Raw genomic sequence first — 20,107 nt, 5'->3', positions numbered from 1 at the left:
TTACCCGTAAAAACTTTTCTGCACAGATAAAAAAATGGCGATGTTGTGATGAGTGGCACAGACCCACCTGCTGCAAGCATCGCTCAGCATCTTTGAGCTCAGACTGCATTTTGTCCATGCGGTCGCGCATGGCCTTCTGCTCATCCTCCTTGGCATTCAGCTTCTCCTCCTGCTTCGTCACCTGCAGCAGGGGTTTCACCTGCGGGCACACAGAGAGACGGCAGGCGTTGTGAACACTAGTCGTCATCATTATCATCATTCACTGACCCTTAAAGACCCCTCGTGGGGCATTGCATACAGCAAAGATGTCAGTTAAACCCCATCATTAACAGGTATATAAACAAAAATAACATGGAAGTAAAAAAAATTGAGATGATCAGAGTCGACTGAATTGGTAAACATGTTTCAAATAAGCAAAAAAAAGTTATCTGGTTTTATATGTTAGAGCAATGATCCAATTCTGAAGCACGCCGTAGTGGGGGTTACCGGATTAATTTTGACCACGTGGAATTTCTTGAACGTGCACCTAAATGCAAGTACACAAGCATTTTTCACGTTTCACCCCCCCCCCCCCCTTAATGCGGCCGGCACAGCCGGGATCAAAACCGCAACGCCGAGCTCGGCAGTGCAATGCCGTAACCACGGCGGGTTCCAAACAAGCAAACGAAAAGAACATACCAAAGCTAAGTTAAACAAAGAGAGAACTGTACAGTGAGTTATCACAAATCAGTTAATGATAACAGTGTTGAGAAAACAAGTTACCATAATGAACATATCGAAACATCCAAATGAGAAACTGTCAATGAAAGAGACAAATGCATTGCTCATATACAAACGCAGCTCCAGAAGATGGTTGCTGGCGTGAAGTGAAAGTCCACCGAGAATATAAATTCATGCAAGCTTGTTTTGGAAAGACCTGAAGACTCCAAAGGCTACCCTGCAGTTCAGCCATTTTCAAGCCAATTTCCGCTGCCTCCTTATCTCGGTTTAGCAGACTGATCTTTTGCCAATGTACTAGAAGAAACGTACAAATGGATGCACGCACAAGCAGAGAAAGACAAAGGAAAAGATCAGCTTGCCTTGGTGTAGAGTCGCCACCAAGCCCAGTTGCGAAGCTGGAGGTAAGAGGCACAATTCCTCTGGATGATGCGGATGGCGTTGAGCTGCTGCATCCTCTTCTGGTAGTTGCTGCGAGCTAGAAAAGGACGATTGGAACCGTGTCGGAACACACCACCCTGAAAGTTGAGCATGCCTGACATATTAAACACCGCTATGTCTTTTATATATAATGTCCACCACACATCGTTGGCGTCATCCCATGTCGTGCAGAATTCCTTTTGCCGATGAAAGATGCCTTTTGCCAGTTTTGGCTGTGTAGGTCATGCTGCTCAGGTGACACACAGTCTTGACAATCAAATCAAGACTCTACAAATCTATACCATCGAAACATGTCGTACCAACTACGCCCTATCAAAAGACTATGTTTTTTTATCTGCACACCGGCATGATAGCACAGTCAACGGTACCCTTGTTTAATAACACAAAAGGTGCCTTAGAAAGTCCTAAACTACAAGTACTGTTGTGAAGGTGCACTGTGATGTGAGGCGGACGCAGGGGTTGATGGGCAAATTGGGTTAGGTTAGACGGGGAGATGACGGTCGGCGGGATGTGAGCGGTGTCGTGTGTTGCTGTGGGTGTAGTTAGCTGCGCAGAAGTGCGATTCTTCAACGGCGGAACTGCGACAGCTGGACTTGGCAGCTCATTTTCTTCCACCACGGAGCGACAAACAATGGCTTGAGGCAACTGAACCTAACACTGTAGCTGCACCAGCTGGGTGAGGCAGGTTAAAAATAAAGAAAAAAAAGAAGAAAAGAAAAAAGAAGCAAAGCTCACCGGCGTGCCAGGTTCCCTCGGCGGTACGCCTGGAACTGAATGATGAGGTCGGAGATCTTCATGTCCCTCTCCTCTTCCAGCTGGGCCAGCACCCCAGCCCGGAAGAATATCTTGCTCTGCCCAACTCGGTACAGGTTCGGGTCCCAGTCTAATGCTATGATCTGCAGTGCGACAAAAAGCATTGGGGGGCACCCCACCGCGCTTTGTCACTTGGCTGGCCACAAAGAGCCGAGCTACATGTGCGGTTTCCTTATCACTGCAGCAAGTTCCTCCATAAATGTCAGGGTTTCTCAGCGAGTCGCACTACGCTACACTGCCTACGAAATCATTGCATTCACCCTGTTATGTTCAGCAAGCCTATCATACCTGTGCCATACAGACGAGGGTAATGTCATTAAGAGTCTAGGATCTCAAGCTTGCTAACGCTATTTATACCCAAAGTTGCGACTACACAAGCATCTTTAATTACATTAAAAGTTGGGGAGACAGCAGCTGCAGTGAATAATGAAAGTGTGAGCCAATTGTACTATGATTCACGAAAGAAAAAAAAGGAATAAGGACGAAAGTTCGGGAGGTGCGACTAAGCAAAAATTAATATTAATATTTCATGCAGAATTATTTCAGATTGATTTAGAAATCTGTTAAACCATATGCATTCGTAACTGTTAACATTGGGAGTGAGAGTGTGCATTTGATAGCTGAAAGAGTAGAGAGATCACACTTTAAATTTTAATGCTATTAAATATGTCCGTATGGCACTATGTCACTGACACTAAATTTAAGGCATCAAGCAGTTACTGAAATTATTTTTGTGCCCACGCGGCTTAGGTATTAAATTCAGCAATTCTGCAATCACAAAAGGTGAATGTCCAATTAGAAAGAAGGAAGTACCTGTTTAAACTATGTGGCACAGCAGAGGCCATATCTTCCAAGTTTGTTTAAAGCTGACTACATCAACCATACCAAGTATTTAAGATAACGAAACACTACATTAAAGACAAGAAATATAACGTCCTAATATTTGTGCTGTTTGGAATTCTACTACCATCAAGCCATTGACTGAGGAGCAGGGCCAACTAGCCCAAATGATCTTCGACTGAATGGGAATAGGTCAGAGCAAGCAGATGAATGCGATGTTAAGGTCGTTGTCCTCAGCGTCTGATGTCTTCCAACGTCTCCCTCCCACACAACATACCACAGCTAGCAATTTTCAAGTGCCTTGGAAAAATGTGGTTACTCTGAACTTGACAGCGTAGGAAGCCACCAACAGAAATGGAATTATGCATAAAAAATTACTAAAGATAGTTTTATCCTTCCAAACTACAGCTTGACCAGAGGTTGCACCGAGTTCAGGATGTCGTCAGAACTATTGCAGCAACATGCTAAACTGACGCCACCATACAGTGAAAGAGCTCACCATCTTTTCGCAAGCCAGCTTGCCATCCATGAAGCCCTTTGGAATAGTGTTTGGGGTAAGGAGCTCGTACCTGCGGCAAAAAAACAGCCGCTCAAGCATTCTACCAATGAGCGTAGCTGCCACAAAAATCGCAAACTGTAGTTGTACACAAGCTTGCACAGCCAAGCTAGCGCTATACCCCCGACACTAAAAGGACTTGCAATCTTGTCCACGCAATCAACAGATCATCTTGCACAGCAAATAGAAGACGATGAGCAAAACGTAAACAAAGTGGTCAAGGAACAGCGTCATCAAGGCTTCTGCATTCACCTTGTTCACGTTTTAGGTTTCTGCATTCACCTTGTTCACGTTTTGGGTTTCTGCATTCACCTTGTTCATGTTTTAGGCTTCTGCATTCACCTTGTTCACGTTTTAGGCTTCTGCATTCACCTTGTTCACGTTTTAGGCTTCTGCATTCACCTTGTTCATGTTTTGCTCATCGTCTTGAATTTCGATGTCCGCATTCCCCGTCTTTTCTCAGCAAATAGAAGCGAGTCTAAAACTCTGGCCCTTTGGAACAGTGTTTGACGTAAGGAGCTCGTACCTGCGGCAAAAGAACAGCCACTCGGGAAATTAAGCATTCCACCAATGAGCTTAGCTGCCACAAAAATTGTAAACTGTAGTTATACATAAGCTTGCACAGCCAAGCTAGCGCTACACCCCCGACACTAAAGGGCTTGCAATCTTGTCGACACAATCAACAGATCGTCTTGCACAGCAAGTAGAAGCAGGTCTAAAACGCTGACGTTGCTGCCTCAATTGGCGAAGGGATTGTGCTGACTCACAATACTCGCAGCATCCTACGCAAGTGTGTGAAATGACAACAACTGCAGTTATTCACGAAGTGTCCATGCAGAAGCACTGGGCTTAAATTCACTCATATAATGTTGGCAATTAACAGCGACACTGTTAACCCCAGAACAACTAAAGTATTTTAATACACTGAGTTTATTACCTGAAAAAGCTGATTTAGGTGCAGGAGGGAGTGCAATAACCATAGCAGCTTTTCTGACACGCTGAAGTGAAGTTTCGATTCACGACAGCTCAGCAGCCTAATTACTAATTTACATATTTATTATTTCAAATAATATTCTATGGTTTTATGCACAAATGCGCTCCCCATAGTCAGAAACAAACACAAAATAAGCTGCTTTAATTTTCTAAGATGTGGAATGGTGTTGAAGATTTGTGGAGTTAAAGAAAAAAAATACTAAAAAATAAACATACATGGCACATCGCACCAGTACAGTATAGATGCACAAAACACACATGACACTAGTATAGAGCACGATTGAACAAATGGTTCAGCAAGCTCGAAGCCTAAATGGTAGCAACAGCAGTGGCATCATCACCTTTGCCTTGTGATGATGCCACTCTTGGAAAGGGATTCGATTCGGGAAGCCTTGTCCAGCCAGCGGAACATGCGCTCGTAGCATGCGTTGGAAATCGCCTCGACGGCAAACTGCACCTGCGGGAAAGGAAATGGACGTGGGTTCAATTAAAGTGCGAAACGGAAGAACAGCCACTGCGCGTGTACAAACCAGTTAGTTCACTGCTGAGTAGACTGCATGAGCTATGCAGTCTACTCAGCTGTGGTGTTCATGGACTTAAATGAGTAAGACTGCGCACACTGTTTTTCGATAGTAGGAATGCTCTATCACTGTAACTGTATTGGCGTAGCAAGCTACTAGTAAGCTGCACAAGCTGAAGACTAGCTTACAGCAGAGGAAGGTTCTCAGGATTTGAACGCACAACCTTTCCTTCAGCATTGCTCCTATGAGGATTGTGACTTTCTCACTTGCTGGCTTGCGTTTCGCTTATCAATTTACAGAGATGGGTAGAATTTTTGTCGCCGAACTCTACTTGACATACCTGCTAACGTTAAAATTCATAAAGAAGTCGCGGTCATAACAAAGGCGAGGGGGAAGGGGGGGAGGGGGCTAGCATGCATGTTTTTTACAGTTTATTCTAAGCACACATTTTTTTATGGGATACATAAGCACTTTATTTAGCCAGAAGCTAGAAACAGCAGAGAATGAAAAGGAATGCATAATATTTAGACAACTGTGGCTTTTTTCGGCAATATTGCTATTGCCAATTTTGCCACTTTCAGGAACGACGGAAGAAACTTGCTCAAAGCATAAGCGCTCAATCTCAAAGTCCATGAGAACAGCACATGTATTATGTGCCACCTCTTTATTGAACACCTCTCAAACTTTTTTTTGCAGACACAATGTATCTTTTGCAACACTTGAAGAAGCATTCACAAAATCTTAGAACAGGCCCTATTCATACAAATTACGAAAAATTCGGGAGTTGTCAAGTGACTCGGGCAATGATACAGCTGCATTTAAAGGCTCCAGATTCATTCCAAACAGCTGCAGGTTATTCATCTTCGCTACACAGTCACCATTCTCACCGCAATAGTATGCAGCAGCTGTGGTCATGACTCACACCCACAAAACCATGCACTCGGCAGGATGAGGTCATAGCACCAAGCCACCGTGATTGCTTATAAGGTTCACAAACAGCATTTGTATCAGCAGGCGTTTTTTTTTCTGCCGGCGATACAAAGGTGGTAGTCCATGAACTGCAACCTGCCATGACTACAAAATGGCTACGACGTTCTGCAGCTGAGTATGAGGAGGTCGTCGATAGCAGTCATTGATAGCAGTCGCATTCCCATGAAGCCCGACAGCAAAGGCAATGGTTTACCAGGCTTTGGGTGTACTTTAAATGAACCTCACATAGCCAAAATTAATCCTGAGCCCTCCATGTCGAGTCCACATGCTGCTCTAAGGTGCCAAACCTTCCCAATCAATCTGGACTGCTCCAGGTGCAACTGTGCAGCTGATACACTCACCTGCTCCTTCGTCTGTGCCTTAGTGACGTGGTCGCGGCCCACCTTGAGCCTGGACCGCCGGAAGGCCTTGGTCATCTCGGTCACGTTGAGGCCCAGCAGGTGGCTCACTTTCTGTGCCACCGTGTTGTCCGGCAATGTCGCCTGGTCCGAGTTGCGCTGTTGCCGAAACTCCATGTTGCCGAAGAGAAGCACCGCCGACACCACCCGGAATATGCCTGCAGCAACATGACAACACACAACAGTTTAGTAACAGCCACAAGAAGCGCGTCACCTTTCAACTGCAGGCAATTGTTTGCGTCCGCGGCTGCAGAGAGAATCAGCATGAGAGATAGCATTGAACTAGGCAAGATGGAGAAAGTGTACTGGAACATGCCAGAAGTACTAGTATATCTTGTAGCAGCACTGTCTCACTTGCACTCTTCCTTTTGGGAGTGTTCTTGCTGGTGTTAACCCGGCAAACATAAATATGTACTCCATCTCCCCAATGCCATGTAGTATAACGGAAACCCGCAGCCCATATCAGTCAACCAGAGCAGCCATCTTTTGCGGAGGACTGTGGGAACTGGCAGAAAGAACGAAAGAACGGTCATTTAGTCACAATAACGCTCGGCCTGTTCTTACTGTGTGCTTGCCACCACTGTTCGCTCGACATGGCTTTGCCGTCAGCAGCCCAGTCATCAAATTAGAAGCCCAGTGCAAGGCGTGTCAACAGCCGGTGACTGGGGTTGTGATTAAGTGCGCTTGATATATATATATATATATATATATATATATATAAACAGGTGTGCAAAGGTAACTGGTTCTGGTTTATGGGAGAGCACTCACTAAAGCCAAGAATTAGCAAACTCTTGGCCAACGAAGGGAGAAGGTCCCTGCAACAATGATAATAGCACTCACAGTTGAGGTCCTCCTGGTTGAGTCCCATGATTGTCATGGCTTCGACTGTACTGCGGAATTCTTGAGCGTCGTCCACTCTCGGAACATGCACGTGACCGTGGGTCAGGAATATTTAGCTCTTGGCGTCCTCCAGCAGGTACTCCTCTGTACGCAAGAGCCAGAAAAGGCAGAGCATGACGACAACGAAGCCTCCCTCACGTTGCTACTCATGCACTTCTCTTGCTCCTTTTTCAGTTTTGCATGAATGAAAAATTTCAGTACTAAGCACGGCCCAGCTGCATTTTCAAATTTTTCAGGCTTAGTGAACATGCTGACAGTAATGACAACTGGAACCAGCGCAGCTTTCAGAGAAAATGGGATCACACAGTGCCCACTAAGTTTACATATAAGAGCATGCTGGAACTCCCTTGAAACTCATTAGCAGCAGGACTCACTAGAGCCCCAAGTCGACAGAAGCTTCTTCAAGCAGCTAAGTCTGTAACACACAGCTGTTGATACACAGCTAGAGTCAAAAGTAAATGGGGCGTGTAATCTCTGAAAAACCTCAATATTTCTGCACCCTGGAATTTATAGATATGCAACGTGAGCTAGCATGTGCAGCCAACAAAGCGCTGCACTGTTTCACTGGCCCCGGGTTAGAAGTAAGCTGAAGTACAGCTTTCTTCGCTAAATCCACACCCTGAAAGCTTTTGGGCACTGACGACAACTCCTGTACAGCTGTGCAAGTCTTCTTCGGCGTACTGTATACAAGAGGAAGGTGCAAAGATGTGAAACTCACTCTTTTGCTCGGGCGTGGCTCCGTGCAGAAGCTGATAGAACACATGGAGACACCCCTCGTCTCTTGCTAGCCGGATGGCACGCGACTTTTCCAGCAGGTCTGAGGGTTGCGAGTGTCAAGAATGAAATCGTGTGCCAAGCAAGCTAGCAGCCCATCACACCAACAATTCAAGATGAGGAACTACGAGCAATATATTCAAACGGATGAGTAGAAATAAGCATGACCTTGTTTGCAAACCACATGGTTTGCAAATGAACTTCAGCACGATGAGCACTCGGCAATAATTCCAGGCATGCCTATATTCAAGTTTGTTCAGACTTTGCAGGATGCTCCTGATGATTAACATTTGACAACCTTCGGATCAGAATGTGAAAAGGAATCTTGTTACAGTAAGATATGTTACTATGAGCATTCATATACAGAATGCTTGGGCACGTATTTTAGAGACACACAGGCCCAAACAAAATCTGTTAATAGCCTAGAAATCGAGTATGGCTCACAATAAAATGAGAAACAGACACATTAATGCATCAGTTTTCTCAAGTTCAGAAAAAGGATACAGGTCTCAATGTTGGCACCAGCAATGAATCCAGATGCATCAAAGTTTATCCTAATAAACTTGCCCTGCAAAAGTAAAAGATGCCAGTGTTATAAAATAAAATTAGCAGACATACAAACAAAGGATTGCAGTTACTTTGAGAAAAACTCAAACTCGTGAAAAAATTCTCACAATGCAGAACTAGAAAAGAACGAGAAGCAGAGCTGCGCATGGCCGAGTACCAGCACATCGACAAATAGCCTTATCCTTATCAGAACAGAATGAGAGAAAACAAATTGTGGGAAAAAAAGTGACATGTGAAGGCAAGTCACACATGTAGGCAAGCTCACTAAGAGTGATGCTTCCCTTTTTTATTCACGTGTAGTTTTCGTATATTTAGCAGTCACAGTCAAAGTCAACGGTCAAAGTGAACAGTCAAAGTCAATGGTCAAAGTCAACGGTCAAAGTACGGACCTTGGTATACAACCTGGCAATGCAACAAAATGCACCACATAAGCGACAGTGTTTACAGCCTAAAAGAAACTTGTGGCATATTCAACTAACAATTTTTTTAATGTTCTCCCAAGCTTCAAAGGTAGCATAAGACAGCAGCTAAGCCTTACTACCAGCACAAGCGGGCTCAAATGGTAATAAAGTAAGATTCATGCTAGTGACCCCCTCGCCCCCAAAAAGCAGCTTTAAAGCAGTATCTTGCGAGACCTTAGTAACATCCCCACCAAGGTCGAGTACGTCACTAATCGAAACGCTTCACAACCTTCTCACTTCCAGGCACTTTCCGCACCTTCACCTAGTCATGTGGCACAAATTCTGGCCAAGTTCCAGGCATTTTCAGCACCTGTCACTTAGGCAAATGATGCAAATTCTGGGCAAGTTTCCAGTATCCTTAAGAAGTGTACATTTATTTAATCATTATTTCCAGACTAATAACGCCTACCGCAGGACCAAGGATCGACTCTTCCAGTGATCTCCAATTACGCCTGCCTTGCACCAGCCGATTCCATCCTATGCCTGCAAACTTCCTATTTTCATCACAACACCTATTTCTCTGCCATCCTCGGCTACACTTCTCTTCCCTTAGCACCCTATTCTGTAACTAACAGACCACCAGTTATCTGCACTATGCATAACATGGCCTGCTCGACTCAATTTTTTACCTCTAAATATCAACTAGAATATCCGCTACCCCCATTTGCCTATGCAATTTAGTGAATTGTGCTACGCAATGGTACAATTAATGGTTTGGAAGAGCATTGCACAAGGTATAAACGTAGCAGATTATATAGTGCGCTATGTAGCAACTGTTAATGTACATGTCGGCCATTAGTAAGACATTGTCTGCATTATTTTCTTTTTTCTAGCTATCCCTATTTATAGAGCAATTTAACATGAAGTAATGTTTAGTTATGCTGCATTCATGAGGCAGTGGATTGCATTGCAAAAAAGATGTTTAAAAATTTTTTTCCTCAGAGCAAGTTCATACTGTCAAGCGTGCCTTGTCACCCTTCATAGGCAACAGCTTCTTACAGAAGTAATCTTGAGCCTCAACTTCAGCCACTATGGTTTCCTGCGAAAATCTGTTTTCAAATGCAGCCTGTGGCTATTTTGCACCTCCTTAAGTTTAAGTAGCCCCACCATACTTAGCCACAAGTTACGAGTCCATAGATCGCCAGAGTACTATAGATTTCTGTGCTCATGTATCTATAAATATGAATGAAAACAACAACAAATCCCTGCTTGTTTGATAGGCTAGTCGGTTCATGTTATTGTCGAAGTTGAGGATTTAAACTATAAAGCAGAATAAATTAACAGTCAACTCCTCTCAATCTTTTTCCCCTTTATCGTCCACATCCTAAACGTCAATAGAAGCAACAACAACAACAAAAATTAGAGAACAGGAAAGCACTCACGAATCTGGAAGAGTTGTCATTCTTGACTGTTTTAGCATTTACGAAGGCCTCGAGGATCGGGTTTGCTTGAAGCAGCTGCTGCTCGAGTTCGCCCTGCAAGATTGCAGACGACACAAAAACATCACCCTAATGACAGGAGAAATGACGCGCCTCCAGTATGACAAGCAGCACAATGGGAATGCATTTCGCAAGCTGGGACATTGCAAGGACCCAACAATCATAAGCACCTGCCCATTTACCAAATGCACCAGACACCACAGGCAGCAGGACAGGTAACACTTCACAAACACACTGAGCACCAAAGATGAAAGAACAAATGCAACAAACAGACACTAAGATCCAAAGAATAAATACATACGCCCGAGAAAGGACTGCAGTCACTAAATATGTTAGTACCAGTTGGCAGTGCAGTATTAAGGAAAAGAATGCCAGACAGTAGACAGATTTGCTGAAGGAACAATAATCCTGTGCACGGTATTCTACCAAGCGATGTATATCATGCCTGAACTTGACAAAGCCTACAAGTGTCACCTTTGCACATGAACTCTATAAAAATACAAGATATGCAGTACGACATGTGAAATAACCTCAGAGATCACCACAAGCTAACTTCGCAGAAATAAATTTTATGAAATACAAATAAATTAACAAAAGCAAACACTGGGACAAAAGCTACACAAGCTTACCAAACGAGAAAATGGCCTCCGGGCACAAAAAACACAGTGTACACACAAGCAGGAAATGTGATAAGTGGAAACGGAATTGGTAAGCGACTACAGCCAAACCATCAATTATGTAGACGTCCTCGTCACATTCCTTAAACATCTTGTCAACAAGACTGCAGCTCACCCAAGCTTGTCTGTGCAAGTCCTCGCTTTGAACGGAAACGCTTCCGTTGCAGCTGCACCCTCCATATAAACTGTTTATCCTGCCGCACAAACTGTTTAAAGGAGCAGGCAGCAGGCAACGGATGTGCTCTTAGAAAGACGTCAAGTGATCCGCCACTAACTACTTTATACAATCGCATATACCAGTGGAACGCAACAGCAACACCGGATGTGCACTATGTTCACAGTAGCCCAGTAGCAAACGAGTACGGAGGCACTGCATAAAGAGTGGCTGAGCCTGTTATGTCTGGAGCAGCTTGCAATATATCATGTCAGATCACGCGGGCTCTAAAAGCCAAGCCATTCGTTTGTGTTAATGCCAATTTAAGCCATCAAGAGCCCCAGGTGCTTAAGAACCTCAAACAAATAAAAAAGACGGTGCTACAGTGTTTTACGTCTACTCTATTGCATAATTCATGCGTTTTCCTTCTTGCAAGGCATTACCGAACTTGTAGTGCAAAATAAAGAGAGGAAAGAAAAACATAGACACAGAAGGACAAGACAAACATTAACTTTCAGTAGATATTTATTATAGAGCACATTCTATTACCATCAACGGCTATTTTATGTCCACTGCAGGACCTCTTGCGGTGATCTTTCTTTGTGTCAGCTGACTATCCTATGCCTGGAAATTTCATCACAACCCCTAATTCTCCGCTGTCCTTGACTGGAATTCCCTTCCTTTGGTACCTATTCCGCAGCTCTAAATACCAACGGTTATCTATTCTATGCATTACATGGCCTGCACTGCTCAATTTTTTTCTCATGACCTTGACTAGAATAGTGGCTACTACCACCAATTGCTCTCTAGTCCACACCACGACCTTCTTGTCTCTTAACATTGCAATGCCATAACTATCAGATACAATATCACTTTTGTGCACCCTTGACATGTTTGTGACCTTCTGTTCGTTTTGTCTGTTGTGTTTCTTTTTGATACTGCATCAATGAATGAGCGGCACATACAGCGCACTCAACTGTTACAGGGAACACCTCGCCGGTGTAAAGCCAACAAACCTGAAACACATCTAGAGAGAAAAGAAAAATGGCTGATCGTATGCATACAAACAAAAGACTGATATATTTGCATTAATGTATAGTGTGCGTGACATCGTGCTATAATTCAACTATAATTGGTGGCCAAATACTATACGAGTGCACCCTTAAATGGTAGACTCAGTTTGAAGTTACATTTTCTGCATCTATATTTTTTTGCTGTGTGCTGAAATTTCATTAGTATGATGGAATATACCAACCAGCTCCAAATTGCACCTAGCTAAGCTTGCAAGGGAATTTTAACTTAGTAATATTTTCAAACTGCTTTCAAAAAGGGCTTGTCCTGGTTTATGCTCACACAGTGCACAAACAAATTAGCATGCGCACCTGCTGGCTAAGAAAGATGTACAGGTAGCAGGAGCTCATTCAGTTCCACCTACTTTGCAGCAGTCGTATGATACTGCCACAGCGACAGTTCTTTTTTAATAGTAAGTGGACATACAAGCAGAGCACAGTGACAACAGACAACCATGCCAACTCTGTGACAGGCACCACACACACACACGTACACACACATATAAAAAGTATAAGGACATCAAGACGAACGTCCCACACCATGCCAGCCTTTTTTGTTTCTTCAAAAGGCCTTCAGACAGTGGAGCTTGAAACACAAGACAGCAAGCTGCAAGTATGTATACCCACCGCCAGACAGTCCTCGTGTTCGCAAGGCGACAAAGAGAAAAACAGCGACAATAAAAGCCTCCAAAACGGAGGCAACGTACAAAGCCAAGGCAGCTGCAAAAAACGTGGAGGCGCTGCAACGGCGATACCAGAGCGAAACATCTTGCTCTAATTCACCCGTTCAGCCTTCTCTGTGTATTTTACAGCAAAGCTGTACCGGGGAGTTCAACGGTTTTCGTGAACCAGCATGGTTGCTACGGAGGAGGGCACAGATACATTTGTACAGGGCAGAGCCGACACTTTAGAGACGGCACAGCGCACCGGAACATGCATAGGGTATATCAAAGGGTATAGCATTACTATATACTCAATCTTATGCTTGGCAGGCAATGCTGCACAAGCATTTCGGTTGTAGCAGTCTTATTCAGCCCGTTCTGCAGTGAAGCTGCATTTGACTGCAACACGTTCTACGGAATAAATATTTCGTATATTACAACTGCAAATTGTCCCTATCAGGTTACGTCAAACCACGCGTTACTTGTCCCTATTTGTTCAAATTTGGGTACCGTGTTTGGGTCATGAGCGCCGCAAACGGTCTGTTGTGGCAGCTGGTCGCAGAAACGCGTCACGCTCTGCTTGTTCGGTGGTGAATAGGTTCAGATCTACCACGCCTCCTTCCTCGTAATAAATTCCATGTCATATTTAGCTATGTAAAGCATGAGAATACTACATCGAATTACATGACGCACTTTTTTTGTTGTTGTGAATGCGAATTGTGAGATAAGTCTGTTCAGCCTTCGTAGCACTGCATGAAACAGAGTAGAAGGCCAAATATAGTTTATAATAGCACGGTACAACAAAGGAATTGCATTGGATATAGTGAAGCATTTATGCAATCTTGGGTAGACTATAGGCGGTGGTAAATAAAACCCCTAGGACTTTAGAAGACTGCGAGAACTCCCTCATACAGCTTTGCTGCATTTATGCACGAGTTACTCAATTTGGCACATACACGGGAACGTGTATGTGCCAAATTCTGTTATATCTGTTGTATTCTGTTGGATCTGTTATATTCTCTTGTTTTTAGTATCATGTGTAATCTATGACCAGTGCCCATGATCGACCCTCCCTCCCCCACCCATGTAATACCCTCGTTATGAGGGCCTTTTGGGGTATTTTTGAATAAATAAATAAATAAATTCCACAGCAGCGCCAACAGTGGCCAGTTCGGCATCAGTAGATGTTGCGACGTGTGAAGTCTTCAACTTGATGACGACCGATTGAGATGGCATAACAATGGCGCACGTCGAACTTTCCTAGACCGAACCCTCCGTGTAAACATGGATTCGGTTAGCGTACGAACAAAGCTAAAGTTCCAATGTGATCTGCTCGATAGCCGCGGTGGTCAGGCTAGCCTTCTTTGCAATTCCTGGAACAGCAACATACACAGGAGACTTCTTCAAGCACCCCAGAGGTGATGGGGTTTTTGTTGCACGCAGGCGAGTATCCTCATATCCTCACTGAGTATCCTCAGTATCCTGGTAAGTCTATAATAGCTGTGTCTTATCACTACTCACCTACGGGGCAGAAACCTGGAGGCTTTGGAAAAGGGTTCTACTTAAATTGAGGACGACGCAACGAGCTATGGAAAGAATAATGATGGGTGTAACGTGAAGGGATAAGAAAAGAGCAGATTGGGTGAGGGATAAACGCGAGTTAATGACATCTTAGTTGAAATGAAGAAAAAGAAATGGGCATGAGCAGGACATGTAATGAGGAGGGAAGATAACAGATGGTCATTTAAGGGTTACGGACTGGATTCCAAGGGAAGGGAAGCGTAGCAGGGGGCGGCAGAAAGTTAAGTGGGCGGATGAGATTAAGAAGTTTGCAGGGACAACATGGCCACAATTAGTACATGACCGGGGTAGTTGAAGTATGGGAGAGGCCTTTGCCCTGCAGTGGGCGTAGCCAGGATGATGATGATGAGATTAGGGGATGCAAGCGGCTTGCGTACGCAATAACTAGGGGCGATACTACTGCGCACGCGCAGACCGTGACGCAAACCACTTGCATGCCCTAATCTAAAGCTCTCTAAGTTGTTACTCAATCGTCGGCGCATAATATCCAAGGCAGCGCGCATTAAAGGAAGGCTGGGCAATGGAGGGAGGCGGACCCAGTGCTGTAAGAAAGGAAAAAAGAAACTCGTCCCGTCACACAAGACAACCTCGAAGTCAAGAGATGCTTAAGAGGGCAGACTTATAGCCTAACAAGACGTGTTGTAGAGCGAGTTGGTTCAGTAAGTGTACAGCCTAAATTAAGATAACACGAACATCATAGGCGCTCACTACAACGACTGATGTATTTCAGCAAAAAGTCAAAAATAGTACATTATCCGCAAGCTGCACGAAAGAGAAACGCCACGAGGCGTTAGAAAAAATAAAGTCAGACGGTTTTTCTTTTTTTTTCTAGTTTCGGAAGCAAGGACCTTGCACGGACCTCGTACACGTGCCTACAACAGTCACGTGCGCGTCTTACTACACACCCTACACCCTCACGCGATTTTCTTTATACTGGGGATGCTTCCCATGAAAAGACGTGCAGACACACACGCCTGATCCGCCCTCGTTCAAGTGCGTGACACCCGGAAAAAGAAATTTCTCATTCCCCCACTGGTCGCTTGGCTTCATGCGATTGTGACAAAAAAGAAAAAGAAACATCGTGACCCCTGCTTCCCCTTATACTTCGTGCATGGCCATTTCTCTAGCGCCTTCGCCTTTTCTACAAGATGGCGCACTCACCACCCGTGTCGAAGGCCTTGCCCCTCCCTTCCCCCTTCAGTGTGCCCAGGCGGAGAATATGCACCGAAGCCGTGGGATCCAGCGTGACGCTGCTTCCTCCACGATGGCCGCCTCGCATCGGCCGGAGCGGGGAACCAGCATGGCATCGTGGAAAGCCGTCATCGCCGGCGAGCTGGCGGTGTCGACCGTGAGACAGGGGCCTGGATACGAAAACACAAAGAAGCGGCGCTGCTTTGACCGGCCACCGTTCTTCGTCGAGCGCCTTCAACAGCGGCCACGTATGGCGGTTTTTCTGCCCTGCACTCAATGCTCGCGAAAAGGTACGCTAAAAGGATTATTATTGTAAGCTACATTATATTAAGCTGTTCTGCGTTAACAGAGTGGTCGTGTTAAGGTAAGCATAGGCTTGATAAGCCAGAAAGAAACTGAAAACGAAAGTTGGGCAGTGAAAACGCCTTGAAACTTTCCTGCCGTCTCGCAGTGACGTCACTGATTTGAACTGCAAAGCCTCTTAAATAATACAGTGAACAGTTTCTGTTAGAATATACCCTATATAGTTAAATGCTAAACGAGAAATACAGCGTAAAGGAAGAAAACATTGAACCTCTCAAGGCCTGCCTACCCGCGTAGCGCGCCTGCCTACATGTGCAGCCTGCCTGCACAGCATGTCTGCCGGCTCAGCCTGACCGCCTACCTGCGCAGCCTGCCTGAACAACCTGCCTACATGTGCAGCCTGCCTGCACAGCATGCCTGCCTGCTCCGCTTGACTACCTACCTACACAGCTTGACTACCTACCTACGCAGCCTGCCTACACGCGCAGCCTGCCTGAACAACCTGCATGCATGTGCAGCCTGCCTGCTCAGCTTTACTGACTGACAGCCTACACGCGCAGCTGGCCTGAACCTGCCTACATGTGCAGCCTGCCTGCACAGCATGCCTGCCTGCTCCGCTTGACTACTTACCTACGCAGCCTGCCTACACGCGCAGCCTGCCTGAACAACCTGTATACATGTGCAGCCTGTCTGTCAAGCCTGCCTACTTGACCATCCTGCCAACATGTGTAGCCTGCCTGCACAGCATGCCGGCCTGCTCAGTCTGACGGCCTGACTATCTACCTGCGCTTGCCTACAACATGCGCAGGCTGCCTGACCAGTCTGCCTACCTGATCATCCTGCCAACATGTGCAACCTGTCAGCCTGCTCAGCCTGACGGTCTGACCACTTAGATGCGCCGCCTGCCTACATGAGCAGCCTGCCTGACCAGCCTGTCTACCTGACCATCCTGCCTACGTGTGCAGCCTGCCTGCACAGCATGTCTGCCTGCTCCGCTTGACTGCCTACCTGCGCAGCCTGTCTGAACAACCTGTATACATCTGCAGCCTGCCTGCTCAGCTTTACTGACTGACTGCCTACATGTGTAGCCTGCCTGACCAGTCTGCCTACCTGACCAACCGGCCTACATGTGCACCCTGCCTGCACAGAATGCCTGCCTGCTCAGCCTGACTTCCTACCTGTGCAGCCTGCCTACATGCGCAGCCTGCCTGACTAGCCTGCCTACTTGACCACCCTGCCAACATGTGTAGCCGGCCTGCACAGCATGCCTGCCTGCTCAATCTGACGGCCTGACTATCTACCTGCGCTGCCTGCCACATGCGCAGCCTGCCTGTCTAGCCTGCCTAACTGATAATCCTGCCAACATGTGCAGCCTGTCTGCCTGCTCAGCCTGACGGTCTGACTACCTAGCTGCGCTGCCTGCCTACATGCTGAGCCTGCCTGACCAGCCTGCCGACCTGACAAACCTGCTTACGTGAGCAGCCTGCCTGCACAGCATGCCTGCTCAGCCTTACTGCCTACCTGCACTGCCTGCCTGACCAGCCTGCCTACCTCACCAGCCTTCCTACATGTGCAACCTGCCTGCCCAGCATGCCTGCTTAGCCTACCTACACAGCCTGCCTGACCAGCTTGCCTACATGTGCAGCCATCCTGCTCAGCATGCCTGCCTGCTTAGCCTGACTGCCTATCGGCGCAGCCTGCCTGACCATCCTGCCTACCTGATAATCCTGCCTACATGTGCAGCCTGCCTAAACAGCATATCTGCCTGCTCAGCCTGACTGCCTACCTGCGCAGCCTGCCTACCTCATCAGCCTTCCTACATGTGCAGCCTGCCTGTCCAGCATGCCTGCTCAGCCTACCTACGCAGCCTGCCTGACCAGCTTGCCTACATGGGCAGCCTTCCTGCTCACAGCATGCCTGCCTGCTCAGCCTGACTTCCTACCTGCGCAGCCTGCCTTCCTGACCATCTTGCCTGCATGTGCAGCCTTCCTGCCCAGCATGCCTGCCTGCTCAGCCTGACTACCTGACTTCCTACGTACGCAGCCTGCCTGACCAGCCTGCCTACCCGGCCATCCTGACTGCCTACCTGCGCAGCCAGCCTACACATGGTGCACTTCCGATGGTCACAAACAACTCAGAGAACTGCACAAATAACCTTTTAGCTCGAGCAGGACGGTGCAAGAACTACTCTCAACTGACTACTTTACTACGTCGCGCATGAACGTTCACTTATAATTTATATTCGCCTAAACAAATTGATGGCCCTCATCCACAGCCGCGAGAACTTTACTTAATGTAACATACGCATTGCAGTGGCCCAGTGGGAAACATTCAGAGAAATTAACATATTAGTCAGCAGTGCTACACAAACACTTTTTCAGCGACGCGTGAACATTTCAAAATGCATATAGGTATGTTGGTTCACTACAAGCTCATCATGCAGAATTACGTTCTGCGTTCTGCTATTCTGTGGCGTTGGAACAAAAGCTGCATGTATCGTAGGAATTCAGTTGTAAAAAAGATAGCTTCGAAACCTATTGTGCCTACTTTACAACTTTGTAACTGTGCAATAAATAACGATATCCCAAATAAACTGCATCTAATCTTAAATCTAAAGCGGAAAAAATTAATGCACTGCTCTGAAATATACCACTATTTGATCAGTAGGACTATATGTCTTTGGCTAGATAGGTCAGCGGGAACTTTCTTTAAGGTTACGCTATTATTGTCTTTGGCTAGACAATTACCAATTTATAGAAATACGGAATCGCAATGCCTGGTGAAAGGCCATTTGCTGTTCCAGCAACATGTTTCCCTGACAATATTCCAAGTAACGTTTTTCAACAACGCGGAAACATATTACGAGAAAACTTAATATATATAGCGTACAGGTTGAACTCTGATTTCCCTCTTCAGTTATGTGTAAAAGGTAAAAATGACTTTTATGAGACAATCGTTTGAGCGATTTTAATGAAGTTTGTTGCACATGAGAGAGAACATTAAATTATAAAGACTACGGATCATTCTGATTTGAAACGTAGAATAATAAAAAAAGTATTTCCAAAATTCGGTACGATTAGAAAAGAATGACACGAATTTTACAAATCCGGAACTCCGCGCCAGAAAATAGATATCGCATTCTTTAAAAAGCCTCTAGAGCATGTAAAGCGAACGAATCTGATATATGAATTCAAAGTTTGTGTTATATGTTAGAAAACTATAGCGTAACCTTACAAAAAGTTCCCGCTGACCCATCCAGTAACACCAGGGGAGGGAGTAACATAGGGGCACCAATGACACTTATGTTTAGACCGCAGCATCTTCGGGATCGGCCCACGATATAGGCTAGAAGAAACAGGTTACAAACAAGGCGGTCAATGTCCCAGCTTTGATTCCGGCTATCGGGGATTAAGTTCCCGTAGTCTTAGCGTTGCGTTCGTGATCAGACTTTATCCAGAGTCCCCCATTGTAAGGAGTGCCTCGTTATCAGATCGTGGTTTTGCCACGTAAAACCACGTGGTTCTACCACGAAAATGAAATTCCGTGGCCCTGAACATGAATAAAAAAAGATAAAATATTTTTATGGGGAAGGAAATTACTTGTGTCACACATAAAAGTCACAACGTTAGTGGGCTGGAACAGTGTACAATGGTTTTATTCCAATGCTAGAAAAGTCGTGCGTCTCTACAATGAACTTCTTTCTTCAACGAAATAACCTCTATAACGAAGGAATTATTCTGTCCAGGTTCTATTGTGAGCTGTGCGATGCTCGACATTTACAACAAAGGTACCTGTATAACGAACAATTTCGGACGCCCCCAAGCACTTCGTGATAGAGACGTTCGACTGCATTCCTTTTTCGCGCTTTGTCAGTGCTCTGAGCGGCGCCCGGTCCGCCTTGAACGGAACGGAATAGAACAAAACGAATCGTTACATTACACCGCCTCTGACCTCAGAGGTAATAGTGCCCAACAAAATACGCCTAAGAGTACCAGATAAATACAGCAAACAGAACGCACAGTAGGAGCACCCGAGCTAAAGTGTTTTCTTAACGCTCTC

General features: G+C 45.6%; 1 pseudogene; it reads right to left on the bottom strand.

Moving 5' to 3' along the window:
* Positions 1-20,107, bottom strand: part of LOC142591345 (uncharacterized) — a 131,028-nt pseudogene that overhangs the window by 65,555 nt on the left and 45,366 nt on the right.

Source organism: Dermacentor variabilis, chromosome 8 (assembly GCF_050947875.1).
Source record: "Dermacentor variabilis isolate Ectoservices chromosome 8, ASM5094787v1, whole genome shotgun sequence".
Taxonomy (NCBI): domain Eukaryota; kingdom Metazoa; phylum Arthropoda; class Arachnida; order Ixodida; family Ixodidae; genus Dermacentor; species Dermacentor variabilis.
Note: the sequence above shows the minus strand (reverse complement) of the source record. Positions and strands in the feature narration are given on the sequence as shown.